Source organism: Notamacropus eugenii, chromosome 4 (assembly GCF_028372415.1).
Source record: "Notamacropus eugenii isolate mMacEug1 chromosome 4, mMacEug1.pri_v2, whole genome shotgun sequence".
NCBI classification, from domain to species: domain Eukaryota; kingdom Metazoa; phylum Chordata; class Mammalia; order Diprotodontia; family Macropodidae; genus Notamacropus; species Notamacropus eugenii.
This window is the reverse complement of record NC_092875.1, coordinates 265,943,989-265,965,285: the sequence shown is the minus strand read 5'-3', so window position 1 is coordinate 265,965,285 and position 21,297 is coordinate 265,943,989. Positions and strand designations below refer to the sequence as shown.

The 21,297-nt window shown below is 37.8% G+C and overlaps 1 pseudogene; it reads right to left on the bottom strand.

Annotated features, from left to right (window-relative positions):
* Positions 1 to 4,556: 4,556 nt before the first annotated feature.
* Positions 4,557 to 20,661, bottom strand: LOC140502490 (eukaryotic translation initiation factor 3 subunit D pseudogene; annotated as a pseudogene).
* Positions 20,662 to 21,297: the final 636 nt, after the last annotated feature.

Sequence of the window (21,297 nt, the reverse complement as noted above, 5' to 3'; positions counted from 1 at the left end):
TCTTTAATGCTAACTCAAAAATTATCTTAGAAGCCATAAAGGAGAACAGAAACAAGCATTTACATAACAATTATTTTGTTTCAGACAGTATAGTAGAAATTTTTCAAATATCTCATTTGATTGTAACAACATCCTTTGAAGGTAGCTGCTGTAATTTTCTCCATTTTGCAGTTGAGGGGACTGAAAAAAAAGAGGTTAAATGACCTGTCACAGTTCATCCCAATAATAAGTGGCTGAGCCTAGTTTTGCACTCCTCTCTTCTTGACTCTAGACCCATTCACTGTGCATCTAGCTATTGCTGTAAATTTGGTAAGTACTTGTTATTTTTGTATCACCATTGGCTCTACTTCATTCTACAACAGGTTAAGACTTTTCTTGATTCTCTATATTCATCATATTTGTTATTATGCAGCACAATAATATCACCATTTCATAGTACACTATCCTTCAGGTAGTAGATATACTACCATGTAGTATGCACCTTAGATATGTCCATGTAGTTATTGGAAAATATGCATACACACATACATATGTATGTTTGTGTAAACACACACAAATATAGTCAATAGAAATCCATTTCTCTCAGAATAATTTAGGAAAATATTAAGCATACTTTGGATAACAGATTTAAAGGTTGAAAAGGCCACTAAAGTTATCTAGTCTTTTGATTTCCTTTTATAGATGAGAAAATTTATGCCTAGCAAACTTGGCATGTGACTAAGATTGCACAGACAGTCAGTGTCAGGAAGAAGAGTCAAACCTGTGTCCTTTAGCTCTGAATATTGTACTCTTTTCAGTGTAACATCTTGCTTTCCCAAGGACACCAATGACAAATTGGTGAAGCTAATTAACAGAGAAAAATTAAAAAAAGAAGTTACATCATTTACCAGGAATTTCTCAGAAAGAATTAAAATTGTGGGGGTGGAGCCAAGATGGCAGAGTAGAAACACAGAAATAAGCTAGCTCCGAACCCACAGCCCATGAAATATCTGTAGAAAAGAGCTGCCAATAAATTCAGGAGCAGGAGTAGCCACAGAGCAGTGGAGCAGACGAGATTTCTATTCCAGAGAGCCTGAAAACCTCTCACAACAGGTTCTTCCCGCTGCGGGAGTGGAGCAGAGCCCAACCCTGTGTTGGCCACACAACACAGAGAGGACCTAATCTGAGCAGGCTTCAGGGACAGAATTTCCAGCAGCCGCGTGGGTCCCTCCACCCACAGGTGACAAGGGTCAGTGAGAGGGTCTCTTTGGCGGGTCGAGAGGGTAGTGGGGAGCCCCCATGGCTCAGGCCCCTTCGGCAGGCACCAGCGGAGGTGGGAGCAGACTGGGGCTCCCCAAGCAGGGAGGAGCCTGGATCCATTGTTGAAGGTCTCTGCATAAACCCCCTGGGGGAACTGAGCCCATGAGGCAGCCCTGCCCCCACCTGAGCACCTGAACTTGATCTCACACTGAATAGCAGCCCTGCCCCCACCCAAAGCCCTGAGGCTGGGAAACAGCATTTGAGTCTCAGACCCCAAGCGTTGGCTGGGAGGATCTGGAGGCAAGGTGGGTGTGAGGACAATATTCAGAGGTCAAGTGACTAGCTGGGAAAATGCCCAGAAAAGGGAAAAAAAAACAAGACTATAGAGGGTTACTTTCTTGGTGAACAGGTTTCTCCTCCCCTCCTTTCTGATGAGGAAGAGCAGTGCTCACCATCAGGGAAAGACACGGAAGTCAGGGCTTCTGTATCCTAGCCCACTCAATGGGATCAGACCACGGAAAAGCTCAAAGAGAGCTCAGAAAATTTTGAAAATTATGTTAGAGAGGTGGAGGAAAAACTGGGAAGAGCAATGAAAGACATGCAAGCAAAGTATGAACAGCAGATCAGCACCCTGCTAAAGGAGACTCAAAAAAATGCTGAAGAAAATAACACCCTGAAAAATAGGCTAACTCAATTGGCAAAGGAAGTTCAAGAAGCCAGTGAGGAGAAGAATGCTTTCAAAAGCAGAATTAGCCAAGTGGAAAAGGAGATTGAAAAGCTCACTGAAGAAAATAGTTCTTTCAAAATTAGAATGGAACAGATGGAGGCCAATGACTTTATGAGAAACCAAGAAATCACAAAACAAAACCAAAAGAATGAAAAAGTGGAAGATAATGTGAAATATCTCATTGGATAAACAACTGACCTGGAAAATACATCCAGGAGAGATAATTTAAAAATTATGGGCCTACCTGAAAGCCATGATCAAAAAAAGAACCTAGACATCATCTTTCATGAAATTATCAAGGAAAACTGCCCTAATATTCTAGAACCACAGGGCCAAATAAATATCGAAAGAATCCACCAATCACCACCTGAAAAAGATCCAAAAAGAGAAACTCCTAGCAATATTGTGGCCAAATTCCCGAGTTCCCAGGTCAAGGAGAAAATATAGCAAGCAGCTAGAAAGAAACAATTCAAGTATTGTGGAAATACAATCAGGACAACACAAGATCTAGCAGCTTCTACATTAAAGGACCATAGGGCATGGAATAGGATATTCCAGAAGTCAAAGGAACTAGGACTAAAACCAAGAATCACCTACCCAGCAAAACTGAGTATAATACTTCAGGGGAAAAATTGGTCTTTCAATGAAATAGAGGACTTTCAAGCATTCTTGATGAAAAGACCAGAGCTAAAAAGAAAATTTGACTTTCAAACACAAGAATGAAGAGAAGCATGAAAGGATAAACAGCAAAGAGAAGTCATAAGGGACTTATAAAAGTTGAACTGTTTACATTCCTACATGGAAAGACAATATTAGTAACTCTTGAAACTATTCAGTATCTGGGTACTGGGTGGGATTAAACACACACACAAGCACACACACACACACACACACACATAGAGACAGAGTGCACAGAGTGAATTGAATAGGATGGGATCATATCTTAAAAAAATGAAATCAAGCAGTGAGAGAAAAATATATAGGAGGAGAAAGGGAGAAATGCAATGGGGCAAATTATCTCTCATAAAAGAGGCAAGCAAAAGACATTTTTAGTTTGGGGAAAAAGAGGGAAGGTGAGAGAAAAACATGAAGTTTACTCTCATCACATTCCACTAAAGGAAGGAACAAAATGCACACTCATTTTGGTATGAAAACCTATCTTACTATACAGGAAAGTGGGGGATAAGGGGATAAACAGGGTCGGGGGATGATGGAAGGGAGGACATGGGGAGGAGGGTGCAATTTGAGGTCGACACTCATGGGGAGGGACAGTATCAAAAGAGAGAGTAGAAGTAATTGGGGGCAGGATAGGATGGAGGGAAATAAAGTTAGCCTTGTACAATACGATTATTATGGAAGTCATTTGCAAAACTACACAGATTTGGCCTATATTGAATTGCTTGCCTTCCAAAGGGAGGGGGTGGGGAGGGAGGGAGGAAAAGAAGTTGGAACTCAAAGTTTTAGGAACAACTGTCGAATACTGTTCTTGCCGCTAGGAAATAAGAAATACAGGTAAAGGGGTATAGAAAGTTATTTGGCCCAACAGGACAGAGGAGAGGATGGAGACAAGGGCAGAGAGGAATGATGGAGAAGAGAGCAGATTGGTGATGGGGGCAATTGGAATGCTCGGTGTTTTGGGGTAGGGGGACAAAGGGGGAGAAAATTTGGAACCCAAAATTCTGTGAAAATGAATGTTAAAAGTTAAATAAATAAATAAATTTTTAAAAAATTAAAAAAATAAATTAAATTAATCAACAGTTAAAAAAACGAATTAAAATTGTGAGTTTCATAGTGTTGATCGACTATGAATGAGATGACCTTGGTTCTAGTCTCATCTCTGCCATTTCCCATATCTCTGTAACTTTAGTGAGTAACAAGCTCTCCTGGGTCAGTTTTGTTTCATCTGTATAATGAAGAGCTTTGACTAGAAAATCCCTAAAAATCTTTCCATTGTCAAAGATCTGTGGTAATAATTATTTTTAGGAAGTTAAAATTGTGGGGAAAATATAAATTATGATTGTGTAAATAAGAACTATTCCCCTATATATCATCATAATTCTTACTTGTTGAAGAATACAGGTATCTCCTTGCAATGTGTGGTTGATGGAGAGTCTAAATGATCAAAGTCAAATAAAATTTATGCCTAAGGCTTCTGTAATGCTTTTAGTTTGCTTTGACGAAATTACTGACAAGAAATAATGCAGCTCAGGTAAGCACAAGCTACTTTGGAGACTTCATTTTAAAAGAGCCATTTAAGTATAACAGTTGAAATGAAATTATCTGTTTCCAACTAACTTGGCAAAACAGGCTTGAATATTTCAACATCAAATCATGCTTAGCTGCTTCCTTGGCATGTTTTGCCTTATTCACTCTTAGGCAGGATGAATTCCAGCAGAAAGTATTGTCCACATTTGATCTCTGTGATACACAATGGCTACAGAGTGGATGGGGAATATATTTTTTTCAGTTAGGCTTCTCCTTTATTTCACCCATTAAACCTCAGTTTGTATGGACAAGGCCAGTCCCCATGGTATCCTCCAATCCCATACAGGCAGAAGAGGGAAGATGTGCAGGGTCATGTGCAGCCCACTCACGCTTCTTCTTCTTCTTCCTTGTCCTCCTCCTCCTTGTCATCTTCATTGTCCTCCTCCTCGTCGGAGATGAAGGTGCCCTCAGGCAGGCTGTAGACGATGACCACCTGCTTGTTGGGGTCCTTGAGGATCAGGTACTTGCCCTCCTCCAGCTTCATCCAGATGTCCATCAAGCAGTGCAGGATGCCCCAGGCGTTCTCTACGATCAGGTTGATCTGGCTGGCAAACTCATTGGGCTTGAACTGCTGGGTGCCCATGATGACGTGACGAGCCGAATCTTTGACGTGGGAGCGGGACACGTACCCAAGCTTGAGATACTAGGACACCGCCAGCAGGGCACAGCAGGTCCAGCGCTCCAGTTTGTAGTTGTTGTTCTTCAGCTCCTTGGCAATGATCGCCCCCGCTGGGAGACCAGCTTCTGATGCCAGTTCACGCCATTGGAGTGCCTGGAATTCCATTCATTGAAGGTCTTGATGTTGATCTGAAGGACAACTCTCCATTGGCGCCTGTCATCACCCCATCATGCTCACAGTGGACAATGAGATCAGTGTCATCACCAAGCTTCCACTTGAGATATCGGTGTGCGACGGAGGCAATTTCATTCTTGTCCATGTCATCTTCCACAAAGGGATTTGGGTTGGGAAACATATCTTTTCTTTCCTATTCTCAGGTACTGCTGGGAGAAATTGTGATTGATGTAGGTTGCCTTCATGACAAGGTTCCGGGGAGAGTTGAAGGAGTTGCACTCATCCTGAGGGGTCTCATTGGCAGTTTCGATCACAGTCAGGAGGTCAAAGTCCGAGTTGTCCCTTTTGTCAAAGAAGAGCTTGGACCCAACCCTCTGGACGACAATATCCCAGGAATAGACGGAGCGTGTGCAGCTCTTCAGAGTGACCAGGATGGCATCCGTGGGAAACACGTTGCCCTGAGTCTTTGCCAGCTTGCAGATGACGGGGTAATCTGTTGTGGTGACAGTGTGGAAAATGCACTTGATGCTACGCAGAGGCTTCTCATTCCTCGTGGTGATCCAGTCTTAATATTTTGTGGTAATATTCCAGGGCTCCACAGCACTCGATGCCCTGCAACTCTAACACCTCCAAGTAACACATATTCATTAACTGAGGAAAATCCATTTCTTCTTTCATCTCCCACTCATTCCTCACCTGGACGGAATAATCCCGGGGCTTCTGGGATTTTTGGTCCCATTTCTGCCTTACTCCAAACTGCTTCTGAAACTTTTTTTTTTTTTTTTTTTTTTTTGTGGACATGTACAGTCTCTCTCTCTTTGTTTGGCGCTCTTTGGCAAGGTCTGCAGGCTGAACTGCAACATGTTCCGATGGTCCTTGTCCCTCCGAAGATTCTGCTGGGCAAACCTCATCCTATTCCTCTGGTAAGCCGTCTTCTGGGTCCAAGCCATGTCTACGAGTTGGAATCTGGTCTCGTCCTCCTCGTGGAAATAAGTGTATTGACTTCCACCCCAAAACTGGGAGGAATACTTATTCGTGTACCTCTTCTCCTGGTATGTGGCCCCTGTCCAGTCTGCAGCTTTTCCCAGCTGATCTCCTTTACTGAAGTACTGATAAGGTATGTCCCAAAATTGCTTGGGGACTGCACAGGGACCCCAGCCTGAGGGATAGTCGTGGATCACAGGAGTCATGAATTTTGCTATTTTCTAAAACCTGCCCAGGCTGCGGCCTGTCCAGGTAGAGACTGATATTTCCAGGCTAGGTGCCGGGGCCCTCAGCCACTCTCCAGGGGCACACCAGGAAGGGATCAGAGGTGCATGCACAGGAATATTTTTGAAATATGTAGAATTTGAGGATTTGTTGGCAGGATGATTTTAAGAATTATAACAGCTTGCACTTGGAGACATCTATGGAGCATTTTGTGGAAGGATTTACCAAAGGAAAATGCATTCTGTGCCAATTTCACATGACTTAGGAAGAAAAGGATTTTACTTTTTTTCCAGAATGCTTGGTAGCTAAACCCTACACAACCTTTTTGAAGATAAGGGGATTTTCTTTGTAAATGTCAGCATGTGTCATTGGCAATACAGACCTTATCAAAGCACAAGTATTAAAATAAAATTTGCAAATATTTATTGTGTAACCTCTCTGTTCAAGATTCCATATTTGGAATGAAAGTAGGAAGATACAAAAAAGCACATTTACTGCCCTTGGCAAGCCTTGCAATCTAGAATAAAGGTGGGGAGGATGCTGGATATTTATCATTTTTATACTTACCATGCTCTGTAGATACCGTTTCATTAAGACAGTTCTTGAGTGTCAGGAGATTTTCTCCTAGGACAAAATGATACTAGTGCAGGTAACTGTGGGACACAGAATTGTGTGATAACTGTATTTAAGAATTATCAAAGGAAGAATGAGACATGAAGGGAATGGTTATTAACAAGGGGATTAGGGAAAGTTTCTTTGTATAAGCACATGAAATATTAAATAACACTTGAAACTTTGGGTTGATCTGTGATTTCCTGCATGAGAATATTTCCTCCACTACTGTAACTCTCAACATATGTCTTTTATATGTGTGATTCTTCTTCATGTTTTCTCATAAATTCGCAATGGAGGAATTACCTCATATGTCAGCGGTTTTCAGTAACTTGTTTTGACATTGAACTGATATTTAAATATCACTTTTTTCATTAGTTATCCTTTTCTTTCACTTTCACTTTTCTTTTCCCTCACTATATGACTAGCCTGCCTTTTAGGTCATAATGTATCTATGATAATATCCATCACTCCCCTTTTCAGTTGTAAATTTTACAATGTATCACACCCTTTATTTGGCGAGCATCTAGCACCATTTTATCTTTTTACTTAAGGTCAATGTTTAAATGTTTATCTATTTATCCATTATAGCTTTTGGTACAGAGTAGGCATTTTAATTAATAATTTTTGGTAAGTTAATTGATTAAATGCGTCAAAAATATTATATCATTTCACCACTTCACAACCCCTTGGGACACTACCTCATCAATCAGGCACTCTTAAAAGATTCTATGGAGTATTTCCATTAGCTCAGGATATAAGGGTATTCCATGTGTTTGGAGTTTATTATTATAGGTCATGAGATATTGGTGAATTTTAATTTAATAGTCAATTTCAAAAAATAACTCAAAGGAAAATATTTACTAGGATGCTAGAGCAAGAATATTAAGAAAAATGCCCTGTCAATCCGGCATAATTATGGAATACACTTTTCCACAAAACCAGTGTTGGTGGGAAGAGTTTGCACAAATTTATGATATAATTACAGCAAGACACACTTAGTTATTTTAGCATTCTGATATCTTTTCTTTTTTGTGATATGTTTTTTGCTTCCTCCTGCAGTTTTTCTACAATTGACAGGTGCACACTTAGTTTCCAGTTCCTGGAAATGTGAAAAGAATTATTATATGAACTGATAGTTGTGTGGCCATGAGCAACTTGCTTAACCTTGCTTAGCCTCAGTCAGCTCTAAGACTGTAAGTTTGGATGAGTTTAAATTTGCATTAATGGAAAGAATTCCCATAGTAATGAAATTAGAAGTTTTTAACACACTGATGTTTTTATATGAACTTAGAAAAGGAACTGATGATTAGTTAGGGCTAGCATAAATCCATTAAAAAGGAAGTGAGCGAGAATAGCAAATTTCGTTTTCTATGACAAAATCACTAGAATGGTAAATCAAGGAATTGTCATCTGCCCAGTATACTAGACTTTTGACAAGGCATTTAATGAATCTCTGGTGAGATTATCAGCTAGGTGACACAACGGATGAAATGTTAGGCTTGGATTCTGGCCTCACACAATTACTAGTTGTGTGGCCCTGGGCAAGTCATTTCATTGCTATTGGCCTCAAATGTCTTAAGTGTAAAAATGGCATAATACAACCCCTTCCTTAAATTATCTCACATGAGATAATATGGATAAAACTTTTACAGCAGCAACTGGCACACTGTAGATATTTGATAAATACTGCTTTTCATCCTTCCTTCGTTGTGATAGGCTTGTACCTGTAGTAGAAAAGAATAGATAATATGACAGAAGAGTCAAGAGGATTTTTGAAAACCAATGTACAGTGATAGAGCAATGTCAGCCTGGAAGAGTATGCCTAGCAAAGTCTTAAAGTATTGTTTCTTTATTAATGTTATATCCAAGTCTTTAATTATTATTTAAATGAGGTTGTAGATCTCATGCTTATCAAGTTACAGGTGATATAATATATGTGAGGAATAGCTTCTCTTCTTGATGACAGAGTTGTGAAAAGATCTCGTCAGTTTGGAACATATGGCTCAATGTAAAAAAAATAAACTGTCAGGGTCATAGAAGCCACACTGATGAAAGCACAGGTTCATCAAGATAACAAAATAAATCCTAACACAGAATATTAGAAAGAATACTTGATTTGGAACCTCTCTATATGCATTTAAATTTGGCTTGATTCAGACTAAGTTTCCTCATCTGTAAAATGAAAATAATACTTGTGCTCCATATTCAAGATCATTTAGAGGACAGAACCTTAATGTAGAAGCAACTAGGTCCTTCAGCGCATAGAGCTCTAGAGCTGGAGTCAGGAGACCTCTGTTCCAAACTGGCTTTGGAAACTTAGTAGCTGTGTCACCCTGGGCAAATCACTTAACTATACTTCATTTTCCTCAACTGCAAAATGGGGTTAAAAGAACAACTACCTTACAGGATTTCTGTGAGAATCAAATGAGATATTTGTAAAACAATTTTAAAAAAATCATCTGACATGTAATAAGCACTATATCAATGCTTCTTCACCTTTGCACTTCTTGTCATATGTGAAATTCTTTGGCACCAAAAATCAGCTTAACATATACAAGATAACATACAACTCATGAAACAATAGTTTGTTAGAAAAAGAAATGAAATTTTAGTGTGCTTGATGTTCAATGTGAGTTAGTAGCGTAAAGAGACAACCAAAGACAGTGGAATATTATGATTAATTTTAGACATTACACTTTTTAAAAGAGATTGCCTCCTGTGTTTATATCAATTATATCATAAACAGGCCCTGTCCCACCACTAAGCCCCATGAAATCTCTTTTCTAACAAGAAAAAAACAATCAAAACAAAGTACAACACAACAACCACATCTAGTAAATATTCATTATTCCCATTTCTGTAATGAAAAGAGGGAAGTGTGTTTTCTCTGTTCTTTGAAACCAAGATTAGCAATTATAATTAATCAGCTTGACTGCCTTTCACTGTTGTAAGTATTGCACTTATTGTGCATATTGTTCTCCTAACTTTACTTACTTTGCTCTTTTATTCTCTTTCTACAGTCTCTCACTCAATGACCATTTTAGTTCCCCTGAGTTAATTATCATATCTGGGCAGAAAACTCTCTCTCTCTTTCTCTTTCTCTACACATACACACACACACACACACACACACACACACACACACAGAGGCATGCACACACACACATAGGCACACACACCCTAGTCTTTTACTTAAGCTTGGCACCATGTCCAACTGCCTACTGGATATTTTAAGTTTGTTGTTCAATAGGTATCTGAAACTCAGTGCAGTCAGATCTTAGCACATATTATCTCTAAAGCTGATCTGTCTTATTAACTTTACAATCACTACGGAGGACACCATCATCACTACTAGCTAGGTTCATAGCCATGAACTTCATATCCTTACTTATATAATAATTTCATTGGATCCTTACAGCAATCTTGTATATTAGTTATGCTATTACCAATAGTGGAGGAAGAATATACATGTGTATTTTCAGGGTAAATTCTCAAAATATAAATAACTCTCTTCCTCAAGGGTGAAATAAAGATATTTATTCAGATACCAGAAAGCCAGTTCCACCATAATAAAAGATAAATTTAGACATATCACCAATTCAAGGAGCACCAACATCCCCAAGCAGATCCCCTAGGCAAAATTCCTCCATCTCTCACTCACACTAGCTGCTCTGCTTCAGCTCTGCTTTACACTCTTTCAACTCTGCTCACTCTCACTTCCTGTTCCACCCTTTTGGAAAGCTCCTCCAATCATGGACTCCAGGTGACTAAAGTTGTGGGATGGACCAAAACTCAAATCAGTTCACGTGGACCTATGAAGTGTCAGAGAAGATCTTCAAATTCCCTTAACGTTACAGACTCATGTACGAAGCAGCTTTCCTTGTAAGAACAAGCAGCCTCTCAAACACAAACACACACATGCATGCACTCACATATGTATACATGCATGTGCATACCTAGATATACACATATATTGCTATTATCATATCATATCATTAATGTGCTTGCGGGTCCTTAGTTGTTTCACATATGTCCACAACAGAGGAATAAAAAAGAAATGCTTTTTTTATGCATTGCCTCACTCATGTTCCTTGGTAATGTTTTTTCTCTATGGTTCCTTGGCTAGGAGTTATTTTTTCTTTTAGGATTCTAAAAAGACTTTTATTATTAAATTACATTAGGATTCTGTTTTTACTTTATTTATTTTCAGTGTTCTAAAGTCATTACCATATAACTTATATTTTTTCCTTCCCTCCTTCTCCCTTCCCCCTACCTCCTTTGTCACTTCCCCAGATGGCATACAATTTTATATAGGGTCTACACATACATTCCTAGTAAATACATTTGCACAATAGTCATGTTGCATAGAAGATTTAAAATGAAAGGGAAAATACAAAAGAAAATGTTCTGCTACACTCTGCGATTGAATTTCACAGTTCTTTATCTGGTTGGGAAAGGCATTTTGTCTTAAAAGACAATTGGGAATTTTTTTAAGTCATTGCATTGTAAGGAAGTTCTAAGTCTACCAGAAAAAAATCCCTGCACACTGTGGTTGCTGTTGTGTACAAAGTTCTCTTGGTTCTGCTCCTTTCGCTCAGCATCACATTGTATAAGTCTTTCCAGTCCTCTGTGAAGTCTTCCTTTTCAGCATTTCTTATAGCACAACAGTATTCCATTACATTCATATACCATAATTTATTCAGCCATTCCCCAATTCATGGGCATCTCCTTGATTTTCAGTTTTTGGCCAACACAAAGAGTGCTGCCATAAATATTTTTGTACATGTGGAACCCTTTCCCATTTTTATGGTCTCTTGGAGATACAATCCTGGAAGCAGTACTGCTAGGTAAAAGGGTATGCACATTTTTGTATCCCTTTGTGCATAGTTCCAAATTGCTCTCCAGAATGTTTGGGTCAGCTCACAGTTCCACCAACAATGTAGAAGTGTTCTAACTCTCCCATAACTTCTCCAAAATTTCTTATCTTCCTGTTTTGTCATGTTAGCCAATCTGACAGGTGTGATATGGCATCTCAGAGTTGTTTTGATTTGCATCTGTCTAATCAATAGTTATTTAGGGGATTTTTTATATGACTATAGATAGCTTTAATTTCTTCCTCTGAAAACTGCCTGTTCATATCTTTTGACAATTTTTCAATTGGGGAATGACTTGTACCTTGTACATTTCACCCAGTTCTCTATATATTTTGGAAATGAGGCCTTTATCACAGACATTAGTTGTAAAAAATTCTTTCCCAGTTTTCTGTTTCCCTCCTACTCTTGGTTGCATTGGGTTTGGTTGTGCAAAAAATTTCAGTGTAATGTAATCAAAATTATCTATTTTGCACTTCATAATATGCTTTCTATCTCTTCTTTAGTCAAAAATTCTTCCTTTCTCCATATATCTGTTAAATACACTATTCCTTGCTGCACTAAATTTTTATGGTTTCAATCTTTATACTTTAATTATGTACCCATTTGAACTTTATTTGTGTACAGTGTCAGGCATTGGTCTATGCGTAGTTTCCTCCACACTTAGTTTTCCCAGCAATTTTGTCAAACTGTGAGCTCTTATCCAAGAAGATAGAGTTCTGGAATTTATCAAGCAGTAGATTGCTATATTCAATTACTACTGTGTCTTAAGTACCTACGCTATTCCACTGGTCTACCCTTCTATTTCTTAGCCAGTGCCAAGTAGTTTTAATAATTGCTGCTTTATAATACAATTTGAGATCAGGTAGAGCTGGCCACCTTCCTTAGCATTTCTTTTCATTACTTCCCTTGAAATTCTGGACCTTCTGTTCTTCCAGATGAATTTTGATATTATTTCCAGCTCTAGAAAAATAATTATCTGATAGATTCATTGGTATGGCACTAAACAAGGAAATTAAATTAGGTAGAATTGTCATGTTTATTGTATTGAATCAGCCTAACCACGAAGAACTGACATTTTCCCACTTACTTAGATCTGACTTTATTTGTGCGAAAAGTATCTTGTAATTGTGTTCATATAGTCCCCGTATTTTTGTCGGCAGGTTCATTCCTAAATATTTTATTCTGTCTACCCTACCTTTAAATGAAATTTTGTTTTTATGTCTTGCTGTTGAGCTTGCTACTAATATATAAAAATGTAAAAGATTTTTGTGGGTTTATTTTGTATCTTGCAATGTTGCCAAAGTCATTTATGATTTCAGGCGGTTTTTTACTTGAATCTGTGGGATTCTCTAAGTATATCATCATATACTCTGAAAAGAGTAATTAATTAATTTCTTCTTTACTTATTCTAATTCCTTCAATTCCTTTTTCTTCTCTTATTGCTTCATCTAAAATTTCTAGTTCCATATTCAATAATAGTGATGATAATTTACATCCTTGTTTCATGCCTGATATTATTTAAAATATATTTAGCTTATCTCCATTGCATATAATGCTTACAGAAGATTTTAGGTAGATACTGCTTATTATTTTACGGAAAGTTTTATTTATTCCTGCTCTCCAGTGTTTTTAATAGGAATGGGTATTGTATTTCTTTCAAAAGCTTTTTCTGAATCTATTAAGATGATCATGTGTTTTCTGTTAGGTTTGTTATTGATATGTTCTATAATGCTAATAGTTTTCCTAATATTGAACCAGCCCTACATGCATGGTATGAATGCTGCCTGATCAAAATGTATTATTCTTGTGATAAGTTGCTGTATTCTTTTTGTTAAAATCTTATTTAAAACGTTTGCATCTATATTCATTAGAGAAATTGGTCTATCATTTTCTTTCTCTGTTTTGTCTCTTCCTGTTTTAGGTATTAAAACCATATTTGCATCATAAAAAAGAATTTGGGAGGACTCCTTCCCCAATTTTCCCAAATAATTTATACAGTACTGGAATTAACTGTTCTTTAAATGTTTGATAGAAGTCACTTGTAAATCCATCCAGGTCTGAAGATTTTTGTCCTAGGGAGTTCACTGATGTCTTGCTCAATTTCTTTTTCTGAGGTGAGGTTGTTTAAGTTTTCTATTTCCTGTTCTGTTAATCTGAGCAATTTATATTTTTTTAAAAAAATAGTCATTCATCACATTTAATCATCGAATTTATGGGCATAAAGTAGGACAAAGTAATTTCTAATTATTGTTTTAATTTCCTCATCAATGGAGGTGAGTTAACCCCTTTCATTTTTGATATTGATAATTTGGTTTTATTCTTTCTTTTTTTAATCAAATTGACCAAAGTTTTATCAATTTTATTGACTTTTTCATGAAACCAATTATTAGTTTTATTTGCTAGTTCAATAGTTTTCTTAATTTCAATTTTATTAATCTCTCTTTTGGTTTTCAGTATTTCTAATTTGTTATTTGCTTGGGGATTCTCAATTTGTTCTTTTTCAAGCTTTTTCAGCTGCATGCCCAGTTTTTTAAATTTCCTCTTTCTCTATTTTATTCACGTACACATTCGAAAATAAAAAGCTTCCCGTAAGAACTGTTTTTACAGTATCCCATAAGATCTGGTAGGTTGTCTCATTATTGTCATTCTTTAGAATGAAGTTAGTGATTGCTTCTATGATTTGTTGTTTAACCCATTCGTTCTTTAGGATTAGATTATTTACTTTCCAATCAGTTTTTGGTCTATCTTTCCATCGCATTTTATTACACATAAGTTTTATTGCATTATAATCTGAGAAGCGTGCATTGACTATCTTTGCCTTTCTGCACTGGATTATGAGGTTTTTATGCCAAGATCTATCATACCTATCTTATCTATAGTTTTATTCATCTTCTCAACTTCTTTCTTGCTTATTTTAAGGTTAAATTTATCAAGTTCAGAGAGGGGAGGTTGAGGTGCCCCACTAGTGCAGTTTTGCTGTCTATTTCTTCCTATAACTCCTTTAAATTTTCCTCCAACAGTTTGGATGCTATACTACTTGGAGCATATATGTTTAGTAATGATATTGCTTCCTTGTCTATGGTGCCTTTTAGCAGATTTTACTTTCCTTCCTTATCTCATTTGTTTAGATCTATTTCTGCCTTTGCTTGTCTGAAATTACAATTGCTACCCCTGCTTTTATTACATCACGTGAAGTAAGATGTAATCTGCTCCAACCTTTTTAGCTTTACCCTGTGTGTACCCCTTTTTCAAATGTGTTTCTTGTAAACAACATATTGTTGGATTATGGCTTTTAATCCATTCTGTTATCTGTCTCCATTTTATGGAGGAGTTCATCCCATTCACATTCACAATTATGATTACTATCAGTGTTTTTCCCTCCATCCTCTTTCCCACCATTTGTGTTTTTAGCTCTTCCTTCCCCCTTCCCCTCCAAAATAGTTTTAATTTTTAACTATCACCCCCTGCAGTCTTCCCTTCCTTCTTTCAGCCCCCTCACTGTTACTCCCCTTTACCTTTCCTACTTCTTGCCTCCCTTTCAGCCTCCTCTCCCCTTTCTTTCCTGCTTTCCCTTCTACTGCCTATAGAGCTAGTTAGATTTATATATTTAATTAAGATTGTTTTCCCCCCTTGAACCAAATCAGATGAGAGTACATCTCAAATAATACTCTTCTGTCTCTTCTTTCCCTATACTCTATTATAATTTTGTACTTCTTCCTGTGATGTAATTGACCATTTTCTGCTTCCTTCTTTTCACATCTCCTGATTCAGTCCCTTCGCATTCTTAAATCAAATTTTTATCAACACATCACTTACTTTATATCTGCTCCCTCTATCTATGTATACCCCTTGCATATTTTGTAATAAATATATTATTTTCAAGATTGACAAGTATTGCCTTGCCTTCTAGAGAGGGAACCATTTTACCCAAATTGAGGAACAAGTTTTTCTCTTCTTTGTTTACCTTTTCATGCTGCTCTTGATACCTCAGTTAGAAGATTGGATTTTGTATTGGTTTTTGGCCGTTTTATCAGGAAGGTCTGGAAATCCCTTATTTCATTGTATGTCCATCTCCTTGCCTGAAATGTTATACTGAACTTTTCTCGGTAATTGATCCTTGGTTGTAGTCCCTGCTCCTTTACCTTATGGAATATCATATTCCAATTCCTTCCATCTTTTAATGCAGAAGCTGCAAGATCCTGTGTGATCCTGATTGTAGCTCCCTGATATTGCAATGGTTTCTTTCTGGTTGCCTGTAATATGTTCTTCTTCACTTGATAGTTCTGGAATTTGGCAACAATATTTCTTGGCGTTTTTAGTTTGGTGTCACTTTTAGGAGGTAAATGGCGTATTCAGTCAATGACATTTTGCCTCTGGATCTAGAATTTCTGAGCAGTTTTTCTTGATGATTTCTTGGAAGTTATTATCCAGGTCCTTTTTTTCATCACCGCTTTCTCATAGGCCAGTAATTCTTAAATTTTCTCTCCTGGTTCTGTGTCCTATGTCAGTCGTTTTTCCAATTAGACATTTTACGTTTTCTTCATTTTTTCATGTTTTAGATTTTGTTTGACTGATTCTTGATGTCTCATAGAGTCATTAGCTTCTACTTGCCCTATTCTAATTTCTATAAATTTTTTCTTTAGTTAACTTTTGCATCGCCTTTTCCATCTGTCTATTTTTTTTTCTTTTAAGGAGCTATTTTCTCCAGTTACTTTTTTTACTTCCTTTTCCATTCGTCCAATTTTCCCAGTTAGGTTTTGTGCTTGCTTTTCCACCTGTTCAATTTTCTGTTCTCTTCAGTGAATTCTTTTTTCATACTTTTAAGATCATTGGCCATTTTTTCTTCTATTTCCTTCTTCAGCTCTTCACAGACTCCTCTTTATTCATACGAGCAGTTCATAGACCCTTCTGAAGTTTCAGATGGGAGTATAGTCTCAGTTCTGACCTCTTTGTTATTCAAGTTTTGGTCTTTGTCCCCAAAGAAAAATTCTGTGATCTTATCGTTCCTCCTTTGCTTCTTCCTCATGATGGTAAGGCTTTCTGTTGTGGCTTCTGGTTCTTTCATTTAGAAGCTAAAGAACCTGGTGCTGAGCTGGCTGGTGTGACAATGCAAAGCTCAGCTGAATTCTGTTTCTGTTTTCCCAGATGAGCCCTACAGCTAGCTTGTTACGTGTGCCTAAGGGGTGGTCTGGTCATGGGAGATCTCCTCAGCTGAGCTAGAGCAAAGGCAAGCTCATTTCTTGGTGACCCTCGCTTCCCTAGTGCATTCCCGTTTTCCCGGGAGCGCTGAGACACATCTGGGGACCTGGTCTTGGTGGTTGCAAGGCTTCACCCCCACCCCCACCCCCAAGCTCCTTATCTCCTTCTGGTTTGTTGAGGTGACGCTGTCTGGGACAACTCTGGTCCTTCGCCATAGCAAGAGGGAACCTCCTCAGGGATTTTCCTAGCCTCACATGCTATGAGACTCTTTGCACCTTCTATTGATCCCACTGATCCAGGATTTTTCTGGGGAAATATTTTATGGTTCTTTCCAGTCAGTAAGAGGAGGGTGAGATAATATTTACCGATCACTCTGCCATTTTTGCTCCCGCAATTTCAAGTATGCTACAAGTTATTTTTGTGTTCATAAGTAATACTGGTCAAAGAGAACCTTTTGTACATATTCCAAATTTCCTGGTCACCTTAATGTTGTGCTATTTTATTAGACATGCTATCTTGACATGACTTGCTTTGTCCTATTTTGCCCTCTGCCTTAAAAAAGTAAACACATTTTACAGTATTTTTATGTTATAGATACGACCCAAATCTTTACTCTTTCTGCTCAAATGACTGTGAAGATTGGGAGCTTTTTGAACTGAGAGCTTCTGAAATTTTCCCTATATTATCTTTGTTGTTGCTTCAATCTTAAGATCATTTAAATACCTAGACTTTGTCTTTTTATTAAGCAACCAGTTATAACAAAAATAATAAAAAATTGAATGGACTGCCTCCATAATAATAAGTTTTCCCGAATTAAGAATCATTACTTGAAGAATAGACAACCATTAATTAGGGAGAATGGAGAAGGATTTGGTGTTCAATATAGGGGTAGGAAACAGATGAATATAGCCAACTGGGAGGGGAGAACAGATGGAAGAATCAATGAATCATTATAAAAAGACCCTGTCAACATTAGCAGCCAAACAACTTTAAAATAATTTCTTAAATCAAATTCTAGAGGGGCATAGATAACTGTATCAATAAGCAACTCAACAAAAACGGGGTGCTTGCTACCACAGGTTATTTGATCTGCTTCTCTAAAAGCAAAGGCAACTTTTGAGGGGTTAACAGTGGCTTTAATCAAGCATAGGTTATCAGAGAATATCAAAATCAAAATTTCAGAGAAATCAACAGATAATGCTTCCAACCTGCCTGATCATTAACATATAAACATACATCTGTAGCAGAGAGAGAAGCACCAACATCTCGGTTTTCAAAGCCTAGGAGCTCTTTACCAGCTTCCCAGAGTCTCATCTCACACACAAATCTTCCCAAAGCAGAGCCCCAAAGTATAACTTCGCCCTGAGCATTTATACACTCTCAGTACAAACAAACAAAAGGTACTTGGGACCATCCTACAAAACAACTTCCCTAAACAAGCTTCCCTCAGTGGTAAGGCCAATCAATGGATGGGGAAAATCTTCTTTAATCACATTCAAATAGAGACATTATACTTCTTGATAATATTAAAACTAAAACAGCAAAAAATCCTACTTTGTACCCACATTCCTCTGTCCAGGATCCTTGGAACACCTGTGAAGAAGAAGAATAGGGAAAATTTCCCACATAAAAGAAATGTTTGAAGAAGAGGAGGAGAAAGAAAAAGAAGAGGGAGGAGGAAGAGAAGGAAGAACTAAATGGAGAGAAATTCACAACTAGAGAACACATTACGCATAAAAGAAGCATGGAAGGAAGAGCTATGACAGTGGAGTATAAAATTGGGGGGAAGATCAAGTTGAATTTCTCTCTAAATTTAGTCCTAGTTTTATCTCTGATGTGATTGGGAAGGTTTCTATACATTGCATTACAGAAAACATGCCAGTTTTAATCTTGTAGAAACTAAACTCCACATCACTCATTACAATCATTACTGCGTGTGGACACAAGAAATATCCAAATATTGTATTATATTCAAAAAATATAATTGACCATTATGTGTTCTCATGGAACACATTGGTTATTTTGTCTATTTTAAAATCATGATTATATTCCAACATTTTGATATAAGATTAAAATACTCTGAAAACTGTGGTAAGGTTATATTTATTAAAAATAGAGCTATGTAGTAATTCACATAGGAAATATAAAAGTGGGTGGAAAATATACAAAAACCATATTGAAATATTTAGAAAATACATTTGTCTTAGATAGTCATTATAGATTTGTAAGGATTTTCAAAGTCTCAGAATCTCAGAGTTGAAAGAACCTTCAGAGGTCTAGTTAAAATTATACTTGACAAGAAATCTATTTCACAAAACCTGCCATAAAGAAGACTTTAAGTGAAAGAAAATTAAATGTTTTCCAATGCAAAAAATTCCTCTTTTGTAAGTTTTAGGAAGTTGTTATAATTATTAATATTATTATTAATATTATTGATATATTATTTGTAGTAGCAGTAGTGTAGTAGTTGTAGTGGAGGTGGTGGCAGCTATAGCTCTTTTAACATATATATATATGATATATATATATACATACATATATGACACATGCATACAGAACATATATATGCACATATATGTGCATATACGTGTGTGTGTATGTTGGTTGTTGTCCTTCGTCTTCGAAGAGGACAAAATGAAATCACCACTGTAAATCGAAATTTCAGTGTGTCCAACTGTGGCTGATACGATAATATGAGCTCAGAATGCTCTATCACAGGTTGGGCACAGATACTCCTTTGAATGTTTGGGGTGAGTATTCCAGATTTGGGAATCCTGCGTTTACTTCGTGCAGTCTCAATTCTGCTTTTCTCAAAAAGTACAGTACCTTTTCTTATGTGGGCACACCATGCTGAGTGGTCCTGTACCAGTATCTCCCATGTTGCACAGTCAAATCCAAAGTTCTTGAGAGAGACCTTGAGAGTGTCCTTTTATCACTTCTTCTGGCCACCATGTGATCGCCTGCCCCATGCAAGTTCTCCATAAAATAATCTTTTTGGCAAGCATACTTTTGGCATTCAAACAACATGGCCAACTCATCGGAGTTGCACTGTCTGAAGCCTAGTTTGAATACTTGGCAGTTCAGTTCGAGCAAAGGCTTCAGCGTCTGGTACCTTAACCTGTCAGGTAATCCTATGAATCCTCCTAAAACAGTTCAAATGGAAGCAATTCAGTTGCTTGGCATGGAGCTGGTAGACTGTCCATGTTTCACAGGCATACAATGATGGGGTCAGCACAACGGCTCTATAGATCTTCAATTTGGTAGTCAGTCTAATACCTCTTCTCTCCCAAACTTTTCTTTGGAGCCTCCCAACAATAAGCTAGCTCTGACAATACGTGCATCAACCTCATTCTCAATGTGTACATCCCTGGAAAGTACACTACCAAGGTAACTTAACTTATCCACAGCATTCAAAACTTCTCCATTTGTTGTAACTAATGGTTCCAAATATGGATCATGTGGTGGTGGCTGATGGAGCACCTGTGTTTTCTTGGTGTTAATTTTTAGGTCAAAATTAGCACAGGCAGCAGAGAATTGACCTATACTTTGTTGCATCTCAGTTTGAGAGGCTGCATTGAGTTTACAATCATGTGAAACAGAAAATCAGGCACCAACAATCCCTCCACTTTGGTCTTGGCTTGTAGCTTTTTCAAATTGAACAACTTACCATCAGTACGGTAGTTGATCTCAATGCTATATTCATCTTCATTGAAAGCAAGTGTCAACGTGGCTGAAAGCATCATGCTAAAAAGCATGGGAGCAAGCACACAACCCTGTTTCACTCCGCTGGTGACTGGGAAGGCACGAGAGCTTTGTCCATTATCCAGAACCCAGGCAAACATGCCATCATGGAACTGACATACAATATTGATGAACTTCTCCAGGCAACCAAATTTTGACATAATTTTCCATAAGCCCTCCCGACTAACAGTGTCAAAGGCCTCGGTCAGATCTTCAAATGTTGTGTAAAGACCTCTGTTCTGTGCCTGGCATTTTTCCTAGAGTTGTCAGGCATCAAAAATCATATTGAGTGTTCCTTGGCCTTTCCTGAAGCCACACTGGCTCTCAGGTATATGACCATTTTTCAGGTGAAGGATTACCTTATTAAGGAGGACTCTAGCAAGAATTTTGCCAGCAATGACTAAGAGAGAGTTCCCCCTGTGATTGTCTCAGGACAACCTATTCCCTTTACCCTATAGAGAAAGACAATGGAGGCATGATCCTAGAGAGATGGGCTGAACACTTCTATAGTGTTCTCAGCAGACCATTATCAATCAATGCTGAAGCCACAGATCATTTACCTCAGACTGAAATCAATCCCTCCTTAGCTGAATTTTCAACTGAAGAAGAGCTTTTTTAGGGCCATTAGACTCCTC